At 37.5% G+C, this 23995-nt stretch overlaps 1 protein-coding gene across 7 annotated transcripts in view; it reads left to right on the top strand.

Moving 5' to 3' along the window:
• Window positions 1-23995, top strand: part of PTPRK (protein tyrosine phosphatase receptor type K) — a 392958-nt gene that overhangs the window by 134005 nt on the left and 234958 nt on the right. The gene's annotated exons all lie outside the window — the stretch shown is intronic.

The following is a 23995-nucleotide window of genomic DNA, read 5'->3' as shown; positions in this document are numbered from 1 at the left end:
TGATTTCAAATAAATATTTGGTTATATAATTTTTTTAAAATAGGAATTGATTAGTCAATGTTATCTGTTTCTGTATAATGAGAAAAAAATTAACAGGAAACAAGCCTCATTAAATGAAATGAGGTCCAAGTTCAGAGGCATCAAAAATGATAAACTCCCAGAAATAAATTGCCTGTGCAACTGTAATTTGTACCTGTCTTCCTTCCTCTTTTGGATATGCCTGTGTTACTGTGTCTAATTACATGACTGTAAATGTGTTTTTTCCACGTGACATTTGTTTCATTTGCTGTTCGGGCAGAATGGTGCTCACCTAATGAGCAGCTGCTCAGGACATGTTTTTTTTCCTCTTGCTTGGGACAAAACCACCTGCAGCATAGGTCTCTTGTTTTAAGAAAAAAATTGCCTTGTTATTACTAGATGCTGTTATTTGATTTGTTTGAGTAACCTCAGCAAGTACCTGCAGCTGTTTCACTCAGTAGGTATTTGATGGGAGGTATGAATCTTGTACAGAGGCATTTTTGTCCTGGCACAGGGAAGGAGAAGGAGAGGTATTAGGCATGCTCCTCTGTGCTGTTACATTGTGAACTCTTACACTGCGTGGTGTGAAGTGCTTACAGGCCATTGTCTGAGGATGCTCTGGGTCACCAGTGCTCTTGCAAACAGGTTAGGTATCTGGACTAGATATCAAATGGAGAAAAATGGCCTCTGTATTGATGGTCTTCTTGACGAGAGGTACTGTGGGAATGTTTCTTAAAAGGCCTTGTTTAAAATGCATTGCTATTGCATGCCTATCATCAAAATCATCTCTATGAGAAACAAACATCAGTGCAATTGCTAGTAACCTTACTTAGAAGGTGAAACTGATGTTTATTTATTAGCTTTTTTTCCTTTTGTTTCCTTGGTTTTCTTAGTTTTATTCATAAAACAATTTGATTTATCCATGACATTGAAATGATGTGGAATTTGATTTCAAAATCTGAAACCTGGTTTCATAAAGCCTGGCTTCTGAGGAGCTGTTTTATTAACCCTTTTACGTTGCTAGAAAGTAGCTTTTGGTGTGCTTAAAAAAAATGAGGAGCCTTTTATATCAGTACACTAGTAATCAAGTATAGCAGCACTATATGCAGTAAATCAGGTTTCTGTTGACAGATGGCCAGGCTTGACAATGAGATTGGTGGTTGGAGCTTTATCTTAGCAGCATGGCCATTTTTCACTTACGTTACAGCTTTCACATTATCTCATGTTAGACTCTGCTAAAATTCATTCTTTCCTTGCTCAGTCATCCAGCAAAATATTGAAATCATGTATGACCTGGTGATTTTTAAATTAAAAATAAATCTGGGGGAGAACTGGAAAATTGTTAATGCAGTGAGTTGCAAAGCACAATTATTTCACTTATTTTATGAACAGGAGGGGAAATGTTCACACTGATGCATGCCTGCTCGTTCACACAAATGGGCTGATATTTTTGAGTTTAAGTAGTCCTTTGAGGCCATAGTCATATTGCTCTTCATGGATATGTGTGGGTTTTTGTTTTTTGTTTAGTGTTTAGCTTTGAGTTGAATTATTCATCAGCATGGAAGTCTTTTTTCATGTCTCATAGGGCTTCTTTGTTGTAGAGCTCTAGCCCATGATTTTATCTATTTTATCACTTTGATCTACCTGTTGAACCATGAGTTTTGCTTGCATTGAAGGGAAATGCACAGTGTTTTTTAAAATGAAACAGAAGAGGCCCTTTGCTAGAAAGGAGACTGGAAAATCCCTGCTTTGCCCAGCAAGGTCACTGCTACAGATCTTGGGGTGCTTGTATGTTGGTCACCAGGTCAGCTGCATCACGATCACATGCACTTTAACCTCTCCCCTGATTTCAAAGATAATAGCATACAGCTGAGCAGTGCAAATTGTGTCATGAGAAGGTCTCACATGGTGGGCTGGATGCTAACAGGCTAGCTGTGTGATAATACTCATACAGTGTTGTACCTAAGCTGTTAAGTGATTTTTTTTATTTTATTTTATTTTATTTTATTTTTTTGATAAAGGATAGTACAGTAGCTTTACTGGATCAAATTAAATTGTTGTTTAGCTTTGTAGCCTATCTCTAACAGCAGAAAGCAGTTAAAGTATGTAGCTCAGTACATGAGCAGGACAAACTCATGGTCACACCTTCCCAGAGTAGGCTTTCAGCCTTGACCTAATTTGTGGTTGGAGCTAAGAACCAACAGAGTCCATTTGCATACTTCTGTTAGTCTTCGCGTCGACTTAAGCTTTTAGTGACTATAGTTTATATTACATGAAAATCTGATGGTGATTACATATTAGGGCCATTCCTGTGGGTTTCTCCCAGCATGGGACTTACAATTCTTCTACTATATTTTGCAGTGCCATGGTTTCATGGGATTTCATTGGTATTCCTCATCAAAATATTGTGTAGTGCATTGGGAGCTAAGAGTTAATGCTGCAGTTCGATGGATTGTCAATATATTTCATGAGTTCTGGTTTCCTGGTCTCAGAAGAAAAGAACAAACTACAACTCCTAGATGACTTCATTTTTCCATTTTCTGTTTGGAATGTGCAGCCCAATGTGGGCACTCTTTCTTTGTGGAAACCAGAACAAACCATGACACATGGTCAGGAAATTTCTGCAGTCCTGTAATGATGTGCTTTGTCTTCTCTCCTGCTAGCAAGGCATCTGCATCTTTTGATTCTGTTTGTTTATCATGGAAATGAACTGTCTTGGAAAAGGTTTTGGTTAGGAAATCCTTTGGGACTGAAGGCATAATTTGATTTAGTGCTTGTTAATTCTGGAATTTTTTGGTCGCTCTTTTTGGAAATATTCCACCTTTGACCTGTTTAAAGTTTACTTCAAAGGAAAGGTATTTGAGGACTTTTGTTGTTTAAATTTTATAGTTGTTTGTGAAATTGTTATGCATTACTACTGTAGCTCATTAGTTTATTTAAGATGTTTAGTCCTGTCTTGATGTGTTGTTTTGTCTGATGCTTCTGTTCCTTCTCCTAAGTAAGGACTGCACAACTATTGAGGGCTGTCATTATCACTGTGATAACATCGTTATCACCTGTGTAAACCTTCTTGATTTTTTTTTTTGTTGTTGTTTTACATAAAGGAGGGAGTTGTGTTTTGTTTTGTGTATTTGAACACTGCTCTCTCATGTTCTGTCTTATTTATCTTCCTCTAAGTAAGATGCTGTTGCTACTACTGCATCATGTCCTTGCTCAATCACTGCTGAGGTCCGTTTTGCAGTGTGAACCGTGGACTTCTTGGTTTGTCTTGTATTACCAATTTCTGTTTTTCAGTAACCTGGGATCAGAAACTGATAAGGAAACTTGACTTGGAACCACAAATCTGTCTTGCTAATTATGTGGTTTCTTTTTGAATCTTTAAATCTTCATTATGCAGTAATGGTGCTCTGTGGATTAAAAATAGACTAGCTGAGGTACCTGTTTGATAAGGGTGATGGTTACACTTAAAAATGTAAGTAGCAAACTAAAAATTCTGAAATGTAGATGTTCTTTTATCAGTTAAGGAATAGTAATGATAGAGAAGCACTTAAAAGGAGAACTCTAGAGAGGCTAATCATTTTCAGTAAATCCTAATTTGGACGATGGATGCGTTCTTTAGTTTTGATGATGTAATGGTTTATAAATGTTTCAGTAGCTTGAGGATCTTTAAATATTATTTTCCCTGAAGATTGCTTCAAGATCTTAAAAGGTCTTGAAACAATGATAGGATAATAATGGGACAGGGGCAGATTGGTTGATAATTAACTAATGGCACCCACATTCAAGTCATATGTTAGATAAGGTTTCTTATGAAATAAGAATACTTCCTGTCATTTTGAATATGAAATCAGTTTATTCTCTAAATACATGCAGAGATGTACACTAACAATCTCACATGTGGGGAAAAGATTAGGAAGGTGGGGAGTAGATGTTATTTGCTTTAGTTGATACTGCTACTAGAAACAACTGAAATGCTAGTAGAAAGCGCAATAGTATGCAAAGCCTTTGTGAACTGTGTAGAACCAAGTTACAGGCCAGGTTGAGAAGAAATCCAACCCCCTTAACTCCCACTTCCTACTTCTAAGATAAATTTAGATTCTGTACAGTTGTTAACCTTGAAGTGATAAGCAGAATCAGGAAAATTCAAAGGAGCAGTTATTGAGAAGAACAGACTGATATCAGAGGATTGGTATTTTCAAAGGATTTCATTTAAATTGGAATACAGAAAGTGACTTAAAATAGTATCAAATATATGTTGAGTTAATAAAACTTACAAATAGTGTGATTTTGTTAACTACATAAGAATTAAATATAGGAATAGTATTTGAGCTTTTTAAGAAACACGCTGTTAAATAGTTACAAAGATCGCGTTAAAACCTGCTGCAAGTCTTGAATGTTGGGTTGTGAAACTGTGTAAGCTTTATGGAAATCCCAGCATGTGCAAGAGCCCAATGCCAGCAGAGCAGTGTTGTAGGCATGCAGGAGAGAAATGCTTAGAAAGCTAAGTTTCTTTCGTCTGGAAAAAGGTGCGGTTCAGGGGAGTACGATTAACGGCTGCAAAATCAGGACTGGCAAGAAGAGAAATCCTTTTTACTCCTAGAATTACTAGACTTAAGGGCCTTTTCAGCCTCTTCAGTGAACCATAATGAAAAGAAAGAAAAAGTGGTTCAGACAGCAGACTGTAGACTGTTGGAAGTCTGTGTCAGGTGGAGCTGGAGCTGTTGTAGATGTTGTCAGATGTAAACTTAAGGAGATGAGGCAAGTTCTGTCTAAATGAGTGTGCATTTAGTTTTTTTCTATATTCCTAGGCAGATTGAATGTAAATTTTATATTCTTTGGTTAAAAGAATATGACTGGACTGATTTAGGTGAATTTAGATAAAAATACAGGTATGGAAAACCGTAAGGGAAATATCTGAGCATGTAAGAGAGGGGCTCCTCTTAAGACAGTAAGCTGGCCCTTTCTGAGCTACCAGAAGAAGAGAAAGCCAAGGTACCAATGTGAGAAGAAAGATACTTCATAAATTTACCTAATATTGTTCTGTGCATACTATGAAAAGTTTTTCCAATCTCTTAAGAATTCTCAGAAGCAAAACATGAATTACAACTTCAGTTTGAGGGAATGACTAGATTTTTTTTTTAGCAGAGATTTAAAGATTGTTTACTAAAATGTGCTAGAAAAAGCAGACTAAATGTATAATTATAGAAAAAAGCCAGTTAATTTTTCTTTAATGTTTTTTTTTTTTTCTTAAAACCTGCAACAGGTTGTGTTTGGTAGGTGGTGAAAGTTGCAACCAGATTGCCCTCACATCTCTTGTTAAGTATCAGGTTTGTGGGAGAGTTGGAGCCTGATTATTCTTGGGGTCCCTTCCAACCTAAGCCATTCTATGACTCCATGAAAGTCACTGAAATGCTTCTCCTGTGTAGGTTCATCATTTTTCACTTTGTGAAATGCCTTTGGGAAAACTTAGTGGCTCCTCGGAATTTAGAATGACTGTCCGTTAGCTATTTCATTCCTAGTTTATTAATACACAATGAAATATTTTTTGTCTATTTCCATCTTTCTGATTTTTTTTCTTTGATGAAAACCCTTTTACCACTTCATCATTATCGCTAATGATGAAAAATTGAGCCCCTTTGGAAATATAATTAAACATGAATAATGTTGCTTTTGTGTCAGAAACACTTTGTAAGCTGCTGAATGTTCTCTTTGCTGATGGTAGATAGCAATTAAACAAAAGACTTTTCTGTTGTTTTTGGTTTTGTTTTTTTTTAAATACAGTTTGTTGAAAAGTTACTCTGAAAAATGCATTTTGGTAATGAACGTTCTTTCTGCTTCTCAAAGGCTTGTCAATACAAATATATATTTTTAATTGCTAGGATAAACATGAAAAGGGTGTAAGCATATCCATCATATCTCTATCCCATTTCTTGTGAGATATTTATCAATTTGGTGAGAACCAAGAAAAATTAAGTTCCAGCTAAGTGATTACTGGCAAGACTTTAATAATTCAGTTGTGTAAATCACAATGCACTTACAGCTCTCAAAGGAATTCTCCAATTCAGTCAATCTCATTCCAGTCATCAAGCTGGGAAATTATAGTGTACGAAATGAATGTTGCCTCAACAAGTCCCATCATGACTAAGATGTCGGCCTCTAGGTCTTCAGTCCCACCATGATTACTGGAGATTTCACAGATTCGCTTTTCTTACAAATGACAGCGCTGGCTTCAACCCTTCTGTGGTGTGTTTTCAGTTGTGTGCGTTCTGCCATAAATGGCTAGCTGTGAATGTAGTATTTTTCTTCAATCTGGAGATTACTTGTGAGCATAGCACTGGCTGAGCGATAGGAAGATGGTGGTGGGAAAGAAAGTGAATGTTTAAGATATAATATGTATGTGTCCCTAATTTTTTCTTTTAGGAATAGAACTCAAGACCTACAAAACTGAAATACTTCTAAATTGTCATTTGAAAACTTATATAATTTCTGACTTGATGGATTTAATTTTGTTAGATAATTTGGGACATAATTTCTGGGGGCATGTTAAAACAAGAAAAAATAAATTAGCATCAAATTTTATAAATGAAAATAGCTGATATTATTGTTTATCAAATAAAATTTGTCAGCCTAATCTAAGCTGGTGACTGCAGTGTACTTCTCCATTGCAAGCGGAGGGCACATTGCAGAAGCTGCCTTTTCAGCAGCAAGGAGAAGGAAAGGCCCCCTTGATTTTAACAAGCTACAGGACTGGGGAGCCTGAACCGTACCTGAAGTTGCCCTACCCTTAGTCTTCTACTGAATAAAGAATAAAGTCACAGAATTTTGTCTCTAATGTTTTTCTACATCCAAAAAGCAAATGCTGCAATAATCTAGCTCTTAACAAAATAACATAATTCTTTAAGTTTGCTCCTTCCCTTTTTATTTTTTGTTTAAATTTTTTGAAGTTTACTTTTCCACTGTTTTGCTTTCTTATGTTACATTCTGTGAGCAGCATTTTGTTCTACCATGCTCTGTATTTAGCCTTTCTAAGTATGCTAAGTATACTAAGTATTACATACTTTACTAAGTATGATCTAAACTAGTATGGAAATGTACTTTTAGCAATGTATTATTACAGTGAACTGTATGTACATATAAGATGCAGAATTTTTTTTCCAATGAATAACCCTATTTCTAGGAAGTTGATGTATTTTGACTTTTTTTTTTTTATCATTCTCTGCAAGATAGAAGCTATCTTGAGAGTAAGGTGATGAAAATTTAGCAGATGCTTGGCATTTCCACAAGCAATGAAAGAATTTGGAGGTTAATGTGCTGTATGAGTTCATGCTATAAATTTCCTTTAATTGCATTTAAGTCTCGGGTAGAAAACTAGCTGTCTATAAATTCATGAAGACTTTCTTTGCGATAAATATATAATATTTTTCAGCCAGTGCTGAATTTCTCATGAAATGTTTGTGACTAACCTCATTGCTTTTTTTGGAAACATTCTACTCATCAGCAAGGTGGCATGCAAATTTTTTATTATCCTTGATTACCAAGATTATGAAAAGCTGGTGGCGTTCCCCTCCTGTCATATAGCAAGGTCTGTCAGCCAGTGAAGTTTAAAACACTATTGCTAATCAGCTACCTTGGAGTGCCTGATTCAACTTGTCAGAGTTACAAAATTGACTTAAATTGTGGTGTATAAATAAAGCTCTGGATGGTTCTTTTTGTCAAGATTTTTCTTTTTTAGGGTTTTTGTCTATACTTGGAAGGCATAAGTACCCCTTACATAAGCAGCTGAAGTTTTGTCATCCTTTTCACAGTTTTTGCAAGATCCTAAGAGAAGAGTCTAAGAAAAATTGTGAATATCACAGTACCAGGCAGCCAGCAATGGTACACTCTCTCACTCTGCTCATAAAAGATGTTTTTATTTTCAGGCAAAGTGAATTGAATGAGATTATGGCAAAAATCAATGATAGACACTTGAAGTAGATAGTTAGAAGAAAGCAGGAACTGGTAATACTCTGAAATTCATTATGCAGATTCTGAAAAGATTCAGAGTAATTAATTGCACAGTGCAAGGGTTTTTCAGACTACAAGTAAGTGAAAAGGAAAGAAAAAGGATAATAGGGCAGTGTTGAATCAGTATGAGAACTTCACTAAAATCTCTGATATTCAAAAGCTGGAACCAACCCACTTTCTAAACAGCTTTGCCTTTAACAGTCAGGGACTTTGATTTAAAAGTCTGAACTCGTTGCTGCACTAGAAAGATGTAGTGTTGCTAGGTATTTTTGCTGGACATTGTACACTTCATTACATTATTATTTTTTTTCCCTAATAAAGCTAGTGTTGAAAAAAAGTGCTGAGAATTATGCAGCCACTTATTTTTTCGTCCTTTTTTTGACTTCTATTATTTAGGGCATGATGAAATGCTCTAGAGGAAAGTTGTTTTGAGTTTGTAGCATGGTGTGCATGATGTGTTACAGGGTTTTTTGTTCTTTTTTTTTTTTTAATATATTTGTTAATGTTTTCTTTTTTTTTTTTTTAATGCTAAGTGGTGAACAAGCCTGAGGCTTGGAGCGAAGTCCAAAGGTTTTCTTCATCCACAGAAGTGTCTGATAGAAATCCTTTGTTGACTGGTGGTATGAACTTCTCATAGGAAAGTAAATGCCTCATATCTTTCAAATTCTCTCCACCTGGTACATAGTTCTGTTCTTTAGTTTAGACTTTGAGGTGACATTGACAAACTAACTGAGGTGGTTCTTGAGAAGGAAAAAATATTCATAATTCCAATATTGGAGAGTAAAGTGTCTCAGTTTCTTTGAACTGGAATCACACTCCAGTCAATTATTCAAGTTCTGTGTTAAACAGTACTGTTGATTCTGAACTTCACGATGAGGGTGATGGAGCACTGGAACAGGCTGCCCGGGGAGGTTGTGGATTCTCCTTCTCTGGAGATATTCCAGACCTGTCTGTACACCTACCTATGCAGCTTGCTGTATTGGCCTGCTTTGCAGGGCCTGTTGGACTTAGTGACCTCTGGATGTCTCTTCAAACCCCTACAATTTTGTGATTCTGTGATTTTTCCACTTTGTCCAAAAGGTACTGCAAAGAATTTAAAGATTGCTCCTTGCCACTACTTTCCCCACTGTCCTTGCCTCTTCCTGCCAGCGAGGTAAATAGTAGCCCTGTTCTGGCTATTCTGAAACACCAGAGAACAATTTTCTGGCTATGGGGTAGTGATTGGAAGCTTGCAGACTAATCAGTGCCCTGTGGGGTGTCAGACAATGGTGCTGTCAGGTGGAGAGCGCTCTGGGCTCCAAGCCAGGAGCTACTGCTCTGCAGCCTTTGCTGGCACTCTTTGAAAGATCTCTCTTTGTCAGTCGTGCAGCTCCTTCACTATTTTCTAAATGTCTTTATGTACATCTCCCAGAAGGTTTAAAGAATTGGTACAAAACTGGTTGGAATGGATTACTTCTACAAAGCACTGTGGCTGCTGAGAAGAAGCCCTGTGCAGTCCTGTAAGCCTATCTAGTTTTCTGCATGACATTGTGTGTCATAATGTCATAGTATTACAGAATTACAACATTGGGTTGGAAGGGACCTCGAAGCCCACCCAACACCAACCTGGCACCATGGGCAGGGCTGCCCCCCTCCCCCCCCCAGCTCAGGCTGCCTGAGGCCCATCCAACCTGGCCTTGAGCACCTCCAGGGATGAGGCATCCACAGCTTCTCCGGATAGCCTGTGCCACTGCCTCACCACCCTCTCAGTAATGAATTACCTTCTAACCTAATCAAAATCTTCCCTCTTCTAGTTTTAAACTGTGTCTTCAAGGTCTGCTGATGTCTTTTGCATATGGTCTACTAGACCTTTTCATGTACTTCATGTACTTTTTTTTCCCCCGGGATAGGGTTCTGTAGCTGAAAATGTTTTGGGTAGACAGCTGCTGTTTTTGCAGGTACCTGTGCCTGAATAGCCCCCAGCCCTGCCTGCATCTCAACCAAATAGCAGAGTGGAAACCCAGCCCATGGCTCTGCCTCCATGTGGGGCTGCAACAATGTTGGTTGGCATCTTCAAGGCAGTTCAGGGGAGCATCGATTTGCCCCCAGGAGAGCATGGGTGGAGTGGGCACCCTGCTGCAGAGTTTTGGCTGTGTCATTTCCCTGCCCTGCTGAAGGTTAGCTGTTCTTGCCTTTACTGGGGATGATGTTATGTGGCTGTTCTGTACCCATGTAAGTTAGCTACAGAAGTCTTCTAACATCGGATTTTTGTGTTGACTGATTGAGCTTTTGCTTGGATAACAATTAAAGCAAAATGTAGACTTAGCTTGCTGTGCCAAGCAATGAATTTATCTCTTGGGCTGTGTGTTCTTCTATGGGTGTTATCTGTGAAAAGACAGTTTTTTGTCTATTCTCTTTTGTTGAATGGTGCAAAATACTATTTTTTTTTATTGTGCTATATACACAATGGTATGTTTAGGGACTAAATTTTCAATGCTGCAGGTTTTTAGCTCTTCAAATACGAGATATAAGGTTGTCACCTTGGAGGCAGTAGAATTTTTCTGCTCTTTAAAGAGCAAAATCATTTACAAGGAAGGAAAGTATATTTGTTCAATCTGAATGATTTTTGAGATAAGCCTTTAAAAAAAAATCCTTTAATGCCAGCCTTCCCAGTGTAATTTTGAAGCATTGGAAGAGAAATCAAATGTTAAGGATTTTATGGTGGCATTCTAATGGTGTTTTTGAACTATAAGACAGAACTAAAAAGTTTTGTAATGCAGCAGTTGTGTTGGTTTCTGGTGACGTTCTACTGGCTTTTGCAGGAGTCAGAAGAAACAGATTGCACCACATTCACTAGCAGGTGTACAAACTGCCTGCTGGAACATTTCTAGTTTGCTTTGCCAACAACAGAAGAGATGAGTGTATTGTATCTTCCAGCTGATAAGCTACAGCAGCAAAATGCTTTATGTCCAGCATGTGTGTGGCAATATGTGAGGCTGCCCTTTAAGCATGTGTTATGCACACATCCTGTAGCTTTGGTAGGTTTGGTTATTAGCAGATTTGTTAGGATCAGTTTATCTTCAGAATTTACTGATGAACTTAAATTTATTCATTTGAAAATAAAGAAGAAATCTCTAACTTTGTGGCCTTTAAGGCAGGAAAGGAAGCAGGTAATCTTCCCTTTGCTCTTTTTTCTTCTTGTGATTTTTAATAGGTACACATGCTCATGTACTCTCACACAAAACCCTACTTCTCTCACATGTTGTCTTTATTGTGGTTAGATGATTATAGTAAAACCTTCACAAAATGAGCTAAGAAACAATTGCAGTGTTCACAAGTATGCCTCTTCATTTGTTTTTGAGTTGCATTACATTCACATCAATGAGAAGTGCACTTCTTTCTGGCTGTGCCGCAGGTTGATTTGCTGGCAGGGTGGGCAGAAATATGGTGGTATTGGCTTCCCTCTTCTCCTTCCCCCACAGTTTCAGACAAAGGAATCTTGACACTGTTTCTTGCTGTGCCACCATTCCATTCCATGTTTTCCCAATTACTGCCCTTGGAAGGGGTCTCAGAGAGATCAGTGTTGGTGTTGCTTCCCTCCCCCCCTTCTCGCTACACTGACATAGGTCCCTTCCTTGCTTTATAATCACACATTTCCAGTATGATATTTGATTTTCTCTATTGGCAGAACAAATATATGGTGCCCTTTATGCTATGCTTGTACTTTTGCAGAATAAGCAAACCAAAACAACAACAGATTTCTTAAAAAAATAAAATAAAAAAAACCTCCCATGCTGAATAAGAATTTCTGCTACGTGGATGGAATAGGTAAACAATTTTGTAATATGCCAAAACTTGTGATATGCTGTCAGTGTGGTGGTGTTTGTTGTTGTTGCTCTTACAAATTAAAAATACCGAGCAACTTACAAAGCATTGTAGTCAAATTTCTATGCTACCAAAGAATATTTTCTCAATAACAGACTTTGAGAGAAGACCAATTGTTTTCTGTCCATCTTAACACAGAAATCACAGAATGAAGTTTGTTTGAAATGTCTCCATTTTAGTCAAAAGCTGCAAACTCCAAATCTGATGATGGTATCTGTGTCATGGAGGTGAATGTATACATGAACATGGCTATCCATATGCCTGTTTTTTTCTGCTTTCATTTTTATGAGGGTAAAAATAACCTTATATTCAGTTACGGAGCCACATGTTCAGTGAACAATGAAAGAGAACTTAATGCCAGCTGTCTAGTGTTCCATAAAGAGCTACATCATCAGATATTCTTGGTAGTGTTGAATTTGTTTTGAATTACATTGCCCAAGTGTCGATTTATTACTAAATTGTCCAAAGGATAACGTGTAGCATCATCAGTATCTTTCACAAAGCCGTGCAACTGGTTTCAGTTTTATCTCTCTCTTGATTCAGAAATTTAAGTGAAATAGAACGTGGCATGCATCTAAATATATTACTTGTTTACAGATGTTAGATAAATAGTGCATTGAAATTGAAAAATGTGCTAAGTGGGTATTTTGTCACAACAAAGCAGTTAAACTACACACGTACATTTTCTTTGGCTGCAGTTTTATGGACCCATAAGTTAGCTTCTACATATTTGACTGAAGAACTGCCCCCCAAAATTAGTTTTTTCCTTTTTCAAGACTATGTAACAGTAGATATTTCCTTTTCCAGAGTGCATGAACGCTGCTTGTGTGTGTGTACTTTTCAAGAGTCTCATGTGTGATAAAGCAACATTGTGAAAAGTGTGCTTGTTTCAGGATCTGGTTGACTGTGGTCAGATACAGGATGGGAAAGTCTGCTGAAATGCAGATAGAGTCTTTGTGTTTCTATTTCTAAAGCGAGTGAGCATTTTTGTTTTGGCGTATATATTTTTTGCTTGCTCTCAAAATGGAGTGCCAGTATCAGTACAGGCAATAATGTTCATGTCTTTTTCTGAGAATCTGAGAACCATCAGTGTAATACAGTTGCAGATACTTTTAATAACTACATGCAAGGTTATAATGTTACTCAAGAGTGAAGTCATCCTTTTCTCCAGTTTAATTAGATTGTTAATTAAAATGGGAAAAAATGGCTTTTTCATTTTAAAATCCATGCTAATTTAGCTACTTTAGGCCAACTGTGGGGTTAAAACTGATTCTGTAAGAACTGTGCGTGGCCAAGACTGCAAAGCTGTTTTCGTGCTAAGAGCACTTGAAATACAAGCACATTGGTTGTTTTATTTACCAGGCACTGTTTGGCTAATGCATTTCAAATCCTTGTACTTTCACAATGACCTTTCCTGATAAGTTTGTGGAAAATAGTTTGGGTTGGGCTGGGATGGAGGCAAAGCATACAACACAAATGTGTTTTCTTTGTTTTTTTTTATTGTGCTGGTTTGCAAATACTTTTTGGTGGCTTTTCCCATATAGGCAATTTCTTCTATCATCTGCCTGTTTCTGGTTTGTTCTAACTTTGTGCTTCTCTCTGCATTTTTGGCAGGGAAGGAGCTTGTGGAGTTTTGAAGCAAACAGTGAAGAATAGATCTAGCTGAGTAGTAGCTTTTGTGGTTGTTTTTTTTTTCTTCTTCTTCTTTTTGTTTGTTTCTTTTGTTTCTTCCATTTTTCCTCTTTTCCAGTGATACCAGCTGGCTGGCACAGCGCAGGTGTAAGGCTGTAGCCTTGCTGTGGTTCATGGCTGCCTGTACAGGCAAAACTAGAGCTGCTTTTTTTGGATGAGCCTCAGAGGCAGTGTGTTGGCCTGATATATTTGCTGCTCTTCCCCTCGTTACTCTTTGGCTTCCTCCTTCAGCAGATTCTTGCCATGACAGGAAAACAAAATAACGAATAGTAATAAAATAATAACAAATTGTAAACTGCCAAAACAAAACCCAGCTCAACCAAGTAGGAAAAAAAATTGTTGATGTGTGAGGTTAGTGGGTTTGCTACGTCTGCTGGGAAGTGTGATGATTCCCCAAATGCTGTGGGGAGCAGGACAGGGCAGTGTAGCTGGGGTGGGATTGGGATGAGACAGCCTGGCCTCTGTGTAGCCAGGTCAGCTCTGCTCTACCTTCAGTGCTGTGACCAGATTTGATAAAGCAGGTCTACAGAGAGCAAGCTGGAACTCAGACCTCCTTATTGATTTGCACTGCAACAAAAGCAGTTAAGATGTGGGAGATTATTTTCTCAGCAATGGTTGGTAGCTCTAGCTTGTGCTGGAGCTGTTCAGAGACAAGTCTGCGTTATGCAGGTGTCCAGTGTTCATGCTTGGGAATGGAATTTTCCTAACATGTAACAGATTCCAACCTGTGCAAGGTCTTTCTCTTGGAAATCTTTAGGGTGATAAATTGCAGGAAAGGCTCTGTGAGTGCAAGCAGTGCACAACTTGCCCAGCTTTGTCAGGTTAACCCCAAGTTCCATAGCAGACCTCATAGTTGTGGATTCCTCTCACCTGTGACAACAGCACGTCCTGGAGAAAGTAAAACCATTGAGTGCCAAGGGCCACTCAATCACTGGATGGATTGGCAGGGACCTATGGGTTTCATGTGGTCCAACTCCAGCATGAGCAAAACACTGAGAACCATGCTCAGGAGGCTTTGAAGAGGCTTCCTCCCAGGAAGGAGACCTTACAGCTTCTGAGCAGCTGTGCCAGTGTTTGTTACCAGAACACTACAGAAGTGCTTACTGATGGTCCAGTGGAACTTTTTGCGTTTGAATTTGAGCCCATGGTCTCTTGTCTGGGCATTGCTGAAAGGAATTTGGCTCTCTCCTCTGCACCCTCCTCCTTCCCTCCCCTTCAGGTATTTGTAGAACCTCAGCCTTTCCACATAGGAAAGATGCTCCATCATCATCATTATCTCTATGGTGCTTTGTTGGTGGTTTCTGGCTGCATTGGGCAGTGCTGAGAAGTTGGCCTGAGATATAGCTTAGCATCTAAATACTTTAAAAGATTGCAAGAGGAGAGGGTTATTAGCAGGGATTGTTAGTGGCTGGAGTACTAAAAACCTGAAGGTGAAGGCAGGCAAAAAACAATGGGAAGCTGTAACTTTGGCTCCCACATCTCAATGCTGGGATGTTAATAATGGGCAGCAAATCCTTCCAGAGGCGTTATTTACTGCCTAGTGAAATTGCCTCTGGAGTGCTGATAGCTACAAGTGCATGCAGGAATATTTCTGGGGCACACTTTATGTTTTGCAATAAAAGTTGATGATACTTGCTTTCGAAAAATAGTATCAAAATGAGATTAAGATCTGCTTTAAGAGTAGTCAGTGTGTTCAAGATGTGTTTGTCTAAAATCTGAATTTGGGGTTACTGTTAATCCTTTAAAAATCAGAACAAAAAAAAAATCAAAGCTTTTCATGAGAAGAAAAAAAGGGTCAAAGCATATAAATTGAAAAATTTAATAACTTGAACATTTTTTTTGTTAGATTCTCTCGATTCTTCTAGAGGAAGAAGGGAGAAATACTTAATGTATATGAAACTCATATAGGGAAATTGCGTACCTGCACATGGAACTGTGTAAGATCTTGAAGCTGAAATTGTTTTTTTTTTTGTTTTTTTTTTTTTCAAACAATTCCTATAAGAGTTAGATGAATATCTGAAATGTTACCCAAGAAAAATTGCCAGATGTTAAAGGTAGAGTTACAGTTTTTCACTGATATCTCTTGTAGTTTAAAATCATAATAATTTATTAAAGGAAATAACACAGTTTGTGTTTAAGTTAAAACACAGATTCGTTTCACTGCTTTGCTTTTATTTCAATTACAGTAATTTTAAATGTAGTAAATTTTCATAGTGTACAAAGGAGCCTTACAGGAGTTCTTAATTGCTTTTCTAAATGCTTAGACTTCGTATAAATATTTTGATTCAAGTTGATATATAATTTTTAACAATGTTATTTAATGTTGAGGGTTTTTTTGCAGGTGTTTCCTCTTGTAGTTTCACAGTGATGATATTTAAGATAAAGTGTACAATTTAAAGCTGTTGAAACTGTTTTACCTCTGCTCCAATCTAGTTAAAATTGAAGCTGACTGCTTAGAGAATAAGAATAAAATCTTTTGCAAAGCTAAAACTGATTTCCTGTCCCCAGATACTATGTATTCAGGAAGAAAAGTTTTGTAGATCTATTTTTTGGCACAGTATTTTCAAATCATGTGGAAAAGGTGCTTAATGAGTCTCTATTGAGAAAAATATTCTTGAGTAATATTTTTTTTCAGGAAAGGATTGATATACTCCTGGCATTCTCCACAGAGAATTTTTTCTCATCCTATTTAAAATAAGGTTGTGTTCTGCAGATTTTATTAGTAAATCTGTATGTGATTATTTGTGGGCTTTAATATGCTTTAAGTGATTGCTAGATAACATACTCAAGCTTTGATTTTCTTTGAGTTAGGAAAACACATCAAGTGGCTGCCACTTCATGAAAGTTCCCATGTAGCAGTGGGAATAGTGTTTCATATTCTCTTATTTTTATTCCAGTGGCAGGTAGCAGTAATTAAAGGCAACATTAAGGATAGTGTTTTGGTTTCACTTTCAAGTTTTCTGTCCCAGGCCAATTAAAATGAAAAATACCCCCATCTCTTTGCTTCCTGATAGTGAGTTGGTGTGCTATCTCTTCTCCACTGTATTTGGTAGTAGGTAGCTCTGTGTGCAGTGTGAGATACCTCCTCTGTCAATTTATGCAGAATTCAAACTTCTGGCAGCCGCATTCTACCTTGTTTCCCTCTTTACCTTTTACCTAATTTCCAAATTCATCACCTGTACTAAGCTTTCAGTATTTTAGTACTACAAATGAACCTGTGTTATTTTTCTCAGCTGAATAATTTCTTGCTTCAGAGTTGGTTTTTTTTCCCTTCAAATGAGCTGTTCCCGTTGTGCTGTTTTAGGCTGCTTTCTAAGAATGATTGATATTGAGCTGGTACGCTGCTGCTAGTGTAGACAGAGGAGAACAATGGTCCTGAAAACAAGTAGCAACAACTCAGTCTGAGCAGCAATTGCTCTGTCTCTTCTGGTTAGCTGCGGCATCCCAGGATGTACATTTCCCAAAGTGAAATGTAAACCGTTTTTAAGAACTGGTCCCCGATAGCCGATTTAGATGTTCTGTACGCTGTTAATCCTTGTCATGTCATATATACAGGTATATATGCATCGCTGAACCCAGCCTGCTAGAGAGTTTGGTAACGCAGATTCTATATCTACATGCATCATTGCAGCAGCTCTGTGTTGTCAGCGCTGCAGAAAAAAGATGATAAAATCTGTTGTGTGAGCAGCGTGCTATAAAGTTGAAGATAACTGGGGGGGATGTTAAAAGCAGTCCATTAATACCTTGCCAGTGAAATAAAATCTGACTTAAGTATGTAAACCCAAGCCAGGAATAAAATATAGTACGGTGTAGCTGCTGACAGGCAGCTACATCCATACATTGAAACTGCAAGTTAGCAGGTCCCCCAAGTCTTTGTTTTGTTTTGTTGTGCTTTGTTGTGCTTTGTTCAGCCTGTTTTTCAAGTTCGTAATGCACTGAACAGTTCAGATTTGCTTAATATGACAAGGGAGGTGGATACGTTGTCCCTGCTGTGTGTGTTAGTCCACTGGAGGACCAAATTAGTGTATACTAATATATATATATATATATATATATATATATATATAAAATAATGTATACTTAGTGTATACTAAGCTCAATGCAGCTGGAGAATAAAGGAAATATTTATAACACTGATACAACTTTCTGCACGGTGAAGGTTTTTGGTGAGATGTATGTTACTTAGCATACATTTTCATACAACAAACAATGAAAATAACAAAACACACTTATTTTGTATGCTCAGCTGCTATATGGCACTGGAGCCCATGGAAAAAAAATTAATACTGCAGTACACAATGTCAGTTAGCAGCTGTGAGACCTAGCATTTTTAGGGTTCTGCAGTGGTTACTGCTATTTCCAGAATTTGGAGTGTCAGGAGGAGATATTTGCTTATATTAATCTGCTGCTGTAATCTCATCAGTTCACAGCAGAGACGAATTTAATTGTCATTTAACAGCTATATGCTTTTAATTGCTATGTATACTGGTACTTTTGCATGCTTTTTGAACATTACATCTGGTAAAAGTAGTTAGCCTCCTGGCCTAGGTAGTTTTTTCCTGGGCTGCTTTCAGGAAAAGCTCTTCATGCATCAGGGCACCGTTGGCTTTCTGTTATGACCTGGAGGCTTGCTTCTGCTTTGAATGAATTCACCCCATTTGTGTCCTGTGTGTTGTATTTATTACTTGCTGAGTAGCAAGTTCAGAAGAAAACTGAAAAATTCTCACAAAGATACAATTGACACTTTTCATCTGAAAATAGTTTCCACCAGAAAAAAAGAGAAATCATTACTCCAGGTGTGTATTTACAAATGGCATCCAATTGTGTCTTTTTAGTTCAGATTATTTTCACTCATTCAAGAGACCAGGCTGGGAAGGATCAGAGATGACAGTTGTACTAATATGAGCCGCAAGAGTTTTGCAGTTTGTCTGCCAAAGAGACAGCTGAAATACAGTGAAAAAGCAATTACTTTTCTCAAGATAAAAGAACCTTATGAGACAGATATGTGATTTTTTTTTTCAGTACGTTTAGGCCAACTTCCCAAATTAATACGAAACAAAACAGTAAAAAGATCCTATTATGGCTATGCAAGTCTGTCCACATAGCCACATCTGTTAGACGTGTAATGTCTTCTCTCTCTGATTTCTGAAGGGCAAGGTCATACTGACAAATTTTGCATTGTGTAGCAGGTCGTGAGTATGTATGTAAAATCTGTTATAATAAGTGATGTGGATTGATTTATGTTTAGTTATTCAGCAGCACCTACTATTGAATACTTCTTCATTTTGTATTTTTATTCCCAAATGTATTTCTATGCACTTTTAACCACTGGTTCAGTAAGAATGCCCTCAACTTGGACTGTTTGTGATCAGCTGTACTAGGTAACTACATGTAGACAAGACACTAACATTTCCTGATGAGTATAAATACATATTTATTCAAGTAGCTGAAGCTGTTAACAGATGGCAGATGGAAGTAAAAATATAATATACATGATGCTCTTTCTTTCTGCATTCTTCCCTTTTCCTTTATTTGGGAAAAGCAGAGAGAATTAATATGTGTTTTTGAAAAGTGGATGTAACTGCTCTGCCAATGAGCTTTCAAACAATGTACTTCCAACAAAAGTGTTTTAATGTTCTCATACATTTGCAGGGTTGGAAGATGTTAAATAATAGTTCAGAGAAAAACATTATAGCAGCTCTTTGTCATTTATTAGAGAAGAACAGAGATAGTTGCAAGTCAATCAGGATGTGAAGTGAATTTTTTTATTCATTTGAATAGAGAAGTACTTCATTCTGCTTGTTACAGGGATGTTGAAATACTTAACATGCTGTACTGAACAATGCTTGCTAAACAATTGTGAGGAACTTATGAAATCTTAACCCCCTAACTTTTTTTGAGGAGATGATGGAAAACCTTCCTTGAAGCACATGAAGCAGTACACCTCTTCATCAGTCACTGTGCCTGAAGGGTCATTTGGTCATTGTTCTGTACACTGCAGCTACTTAATCATCTACAATTTTGATCCTTCATTTGAGGTGATCTTAATTTTAAAGTTTATTTAAGGCCATTGATCATTCAAATATTCAAGTACTTCTATTTTTAATAGGAAACATTTGAGATGGATTGAGGATGACAGTAACTTGAAAATATTTGATATTGATTGCCGTCTCCTTAAGTTTGTGTGAGCTGCGGTTACTCTTAAGCAACTTGCATAGGATTAGCTGTCAGAGATGAATTTTGGGAACTCTGTAGCTTCTGCAGAGATTTAATTTTTCAGTTTCACTGAGAATTTGTATTTTTGCTTTTCTCTGAAGTTTTTTTCCCCCTTCTGAAGTTAGACTTAGCGGTGGTTTTAGTATAAGGAATTGGAGAGAAGTAGTTCAGTGATTTCTTTACTCTGCTTCTTGTCTGGATCAGAGTACATCTTCTTAGAGTTGAAACTATTTTCTACCATGAGAAGATTTCAGTCATTCAGTTGCCTCATCATAAAGAGCAGGAGACCTTATGGGTAGGATCTACAGGAGAAGATCAGCAGACAGGTTAAAACTACCTGAAGACCGACATCTGGAAATTCCAGGATTTGTAGTTCAAACTGGAGATGGGAAAGAGCCTTCACTTATTGAAGGAGTAGGAGAGCTGCTGGGATATTGTCATATAAAAAAACAGCTAGGTGTACTGATGGCTTTCTTTGTTTTATGGACATGTTCCCTTCACTATCTCCCCAGGGCAGATCAGCCAGGGGCTCCTCAGCCCCAGCCAGCCTCCCAGTGTTTCATAGGGAAAACACTACCTGATCATGGGAAAGCCAGAATCACAGAATGGCCAGAGTTGGAAGAGACCTCAAGGATCATGAATCTCCAACCCCCCTGCCACATGCAGGGCCACCAACCTCCACGTTTAATGCTAAACCAGGCTGCCCAGGGCCCCATCCAACCTGGCCTTGAACACCTCCAAGGACGAGGCATAAAAGCAAGGACGGGGCATGAAGCTGTTTCATCTTTGATTCCAATTTTGTTGTTGCCCTGAAAAGGTGGCCTTGCTACTGTTTGTATTTGTTTAAAGTATTCCTTTGTGTGCACTGTGTGAGCGTTGAAGGAAATCGGTACTGGAGGAATAGTGATGGTAGTTTCTGCCAACCTACTGCTCTTTCTCTCAATGTACAACACCATTCCTCACTTTGTGCTCACTTTGGCACTCTTCAGAGCAGCCTGCTGGTTTAACTCATTTACCTAGTAAAAAATAAAAAACCTAAGCTTGTTATCCAAGTTGTCAGAGCAGGCTTTCTGGAAGAATCTGGTGAGCTTTGATGCTGGCAGAAGATAGGCCATAGGCTATGCAGGCAGAATCAGCCAGATTAAGAGGGGAATCAAAACCTGCCCTTGCTGATGGGAAAGTGTTTGTAGGCTAAGCTACTTACTAAGTGTTGCTGAAGCCAACCAAGTTTTCAAGAAGTAATTTGTATTTTTAGTTTGTGTGTTATAATTAATTAGCCCAATTATAAAACTTTTTACCTAGCTACACATCCCAAGTGTTTCTTAACATGTGTGTTCAAAAGCTAAAAATGAGATACTGAGCAATACTGAGACTTGTTAAAAAGCATATAAAGGTTCTGAAAATACTCCTGCGAAATTGTATCTGTGTTTTCTAGTATTTCCTTACAGTGTTTTTGGAATGGGTAGATATTTGCTATTGGGGTTCCTAAAGAACACTAAATGATATTTCATGGTCTTACATATTAAAAACAGAGTACTGTCATAATTTTTTATGATGTGTGCTGTGTCATATAGAGATTCTTTAATCAATCGATGTCAGTCATCCTAGATTCTTTAGGTGTTCTCTTTGAGAACCTCACCCACCTTTTAAATGGGCTTCACAATGTTGTTTACTGGTTACTCAAGTAATTTAACAGAAGACATTTAAAACTGTGTCAAAGTAACAACAAATTGTATATTTTGGTCTGGAAAAAATAAGTTTTGCTGTGTGTCATATAATTGTCTCTAAATGTAGTCTCTGATTCCCACCTTTTGAGGGCTTTAACACTCAAATTGCTATCCTTCAGAGTTACTATTTCTCTTTATAACTACCCTAATAGTAGCTACTGCTATCCAAAGAATTATTTTTAAAAAGACAGAAAACCTTAAAAAGCACTTAAAAAAGCACTCATCGAGTAGTACAGATGGGAAAGCTAATAATGGAATAAACTGTAATTAAGAGCTTTTTAAATGAGTTTTCAAAAGACACTTTTAAATATGTTTTTCATATTAGAATGTGAAGAGAGACAACTCATGACGATGAAGGCAATTTGTTCAATAGTTGCATTGCTATTCTTTGAATAATACTGCAGAACTAAAAAATGGAATTTTGCATTAGAGAGCTGTTTTATCTTACCTATGGCAGATGAGATATCAAATCCATGGTTTCAGTTTTTCAACTGTCATTCAAGGAATCATAGAATTTTAAGGGTTGGAAGGGACCTCCAGAGATCAAGTCCAACCCCCCTGCCAAAGCAGGTTCCCTACAGTAGGTCGCACAAGTAGGTGTCCAGGCAGGTCTTGAATATTTCCAGAGAAGGAGACTCCACCACCTCCCTGGGCAGCCTGTTCCAGTGCTCCGTCACCTCACTGTAAAGAAGTTCTTGCGCACATTTGTGCAGAACTTCCTATGCTCCAGTTTCTGGCCGTTTCCCCTTGTCCTGTCTCCACACACTGCTGAAAAGAGTCTGGCCTCACCACTCTGCCCCCCACACCTTAGATACTTATAGACCTGGATCAGGTCTCCTCTCAGCCTTCTTTACTCAAGGCTGAACAGACCCAGTTCACTCAGCCTTTCTTCATAGGGGAGATGCTCCAGGCCCTTCACCATCTTTGTGGCCGTCCGTTGGACTCTTTCCAAGAGATGAGAATACATGAATGTTTAAGAATATAACAACTAAAAAAGAACTTCTGGGGACCTTTCAGAAAAGTTAATTATTATCAGCCACAGTGTTGAATGACCTTTTATCATTGTGTCCTGTTACAATACCTTTTCCAATGCGTAGCAGCATTTACTTGGCTTCCAACCATATTAATTACAATCATCTGTCATACCAGCCAAGTCTTATAATGTTTGGCTGTTAAGGGTTTTGTTAAAAAGAAGATAAAGTACACTTAATTGGAGGTTTTTTTGTTTTTTTTTTTAAATGAAGATAGAGTACATTTAATTGGGGATTTTTTTAATTAGTGTGACTTGACTTAGTGTGAGTTTTTTTTCTTTGGAGTTGTCTTCTGACAGTTCAGAATCTTTTATTCTGTTGAATCCGTAGGTTCATTTCTACTTTTGGTTTTCTTTATTAAAATTTAGATAAAGAGCAATAAATGCAGAAAGAAAAAACATTCTAAACTCCTGAAGAAATATTCTAGTAACATTACTGCCAGAAGAATCTTTTTCTCCCAAATAAATATTTCATTGAAGATCTGTAACTAACTAAATTGGTGCAGGGATTCTGCACCAATTTGTTCACAGGGTAGTATCAGGCTCTCAGTCAGCCCTTTAAAAACCTTAAGATTGTGATTTTTCAGAGAAGCCCACTCAAAACATACAAGATATTGAAACTTTTTAGGGTAGGACTGTACTCCTGCCCACACCAGGATGTTGCTATCAGTGGCATATACTAACCTCGTAAGACTAATAAGTGGGGTAACCATTATGTTGCAACATGGAGAGTAAAGTTTTGGTAATGAGATTTATGTCCATGAATGAGGTAGTTCCTTGAGCTATTTAGGAAACCCACAAAAACTCTGTCTAACAAAGGAAAGTAAAGAGTTATGTTTATTTTAATGGCTATTCTGTGAGAATGATCCTCTCACAAGTTTTGCATTTCAGCTTATCAATATAGTGAGTATTTTCTGCAACTACAGCAAAAAAAACACATTCATTGAAAAGAGGAGATGAAAAATTAGAGCTATTGCAGGTAACATTAAACAACCTTTCTCTGTAAGTAGAATTATTTCCTCAGAGGAAATAATGATTAATAATACACAAATACCACCACTAAACCCAAAAAGTGTTTGATTAAAAGGCCAGAGTGAAAGTGACTATTACAAGAAAGAAGGTAAGAGGACATCTTTTAAACAGCAGAAGTTGTATTCCAATGTTAAGTAATACAAAAAAAAAGTGAGATTTGACAAACTGAATATAAAACAGCAGTGTAGTACCTTAGATTCATATTAATAGATGGAAATGAAAATAGTCATTGTACACTTTCTTTTTTCACTTTATCAGAAGTAGAAAGTGCAAGGCCTATATGGGATTTAGGTACAGTGAGAGTTCTTAGAAAAGGCAAAACAAGCATGAGGTTATGGTTTTGCTTGGTATTTGTTGTAGAGTAGCTTTGTAGTGTATCCATGCTCAGCATCTTTTTTATGTGAGGAAGAAA

The sequence above is a fragment of the Lagopus muta genome, chromosome 2 (assembly GCF_023343835.1).
Source record: "Lagopus muta isolate bLagMut1 chromosome 2, bLagMut1 primary, whole genome shotgun sequence".
NCBI classification, from domain to species: domain Eukaryota; kingdom Metazoa; phylum Chordata; class Aves; order Galliformes; family Phasianidae; genus Lagopus; species Lagopus muta.
The sequence above is the reverse complement of the archived record's forward strand: the minus strand, read 5'-3'. Positions and strand labels throughout refer to the sequence as shown.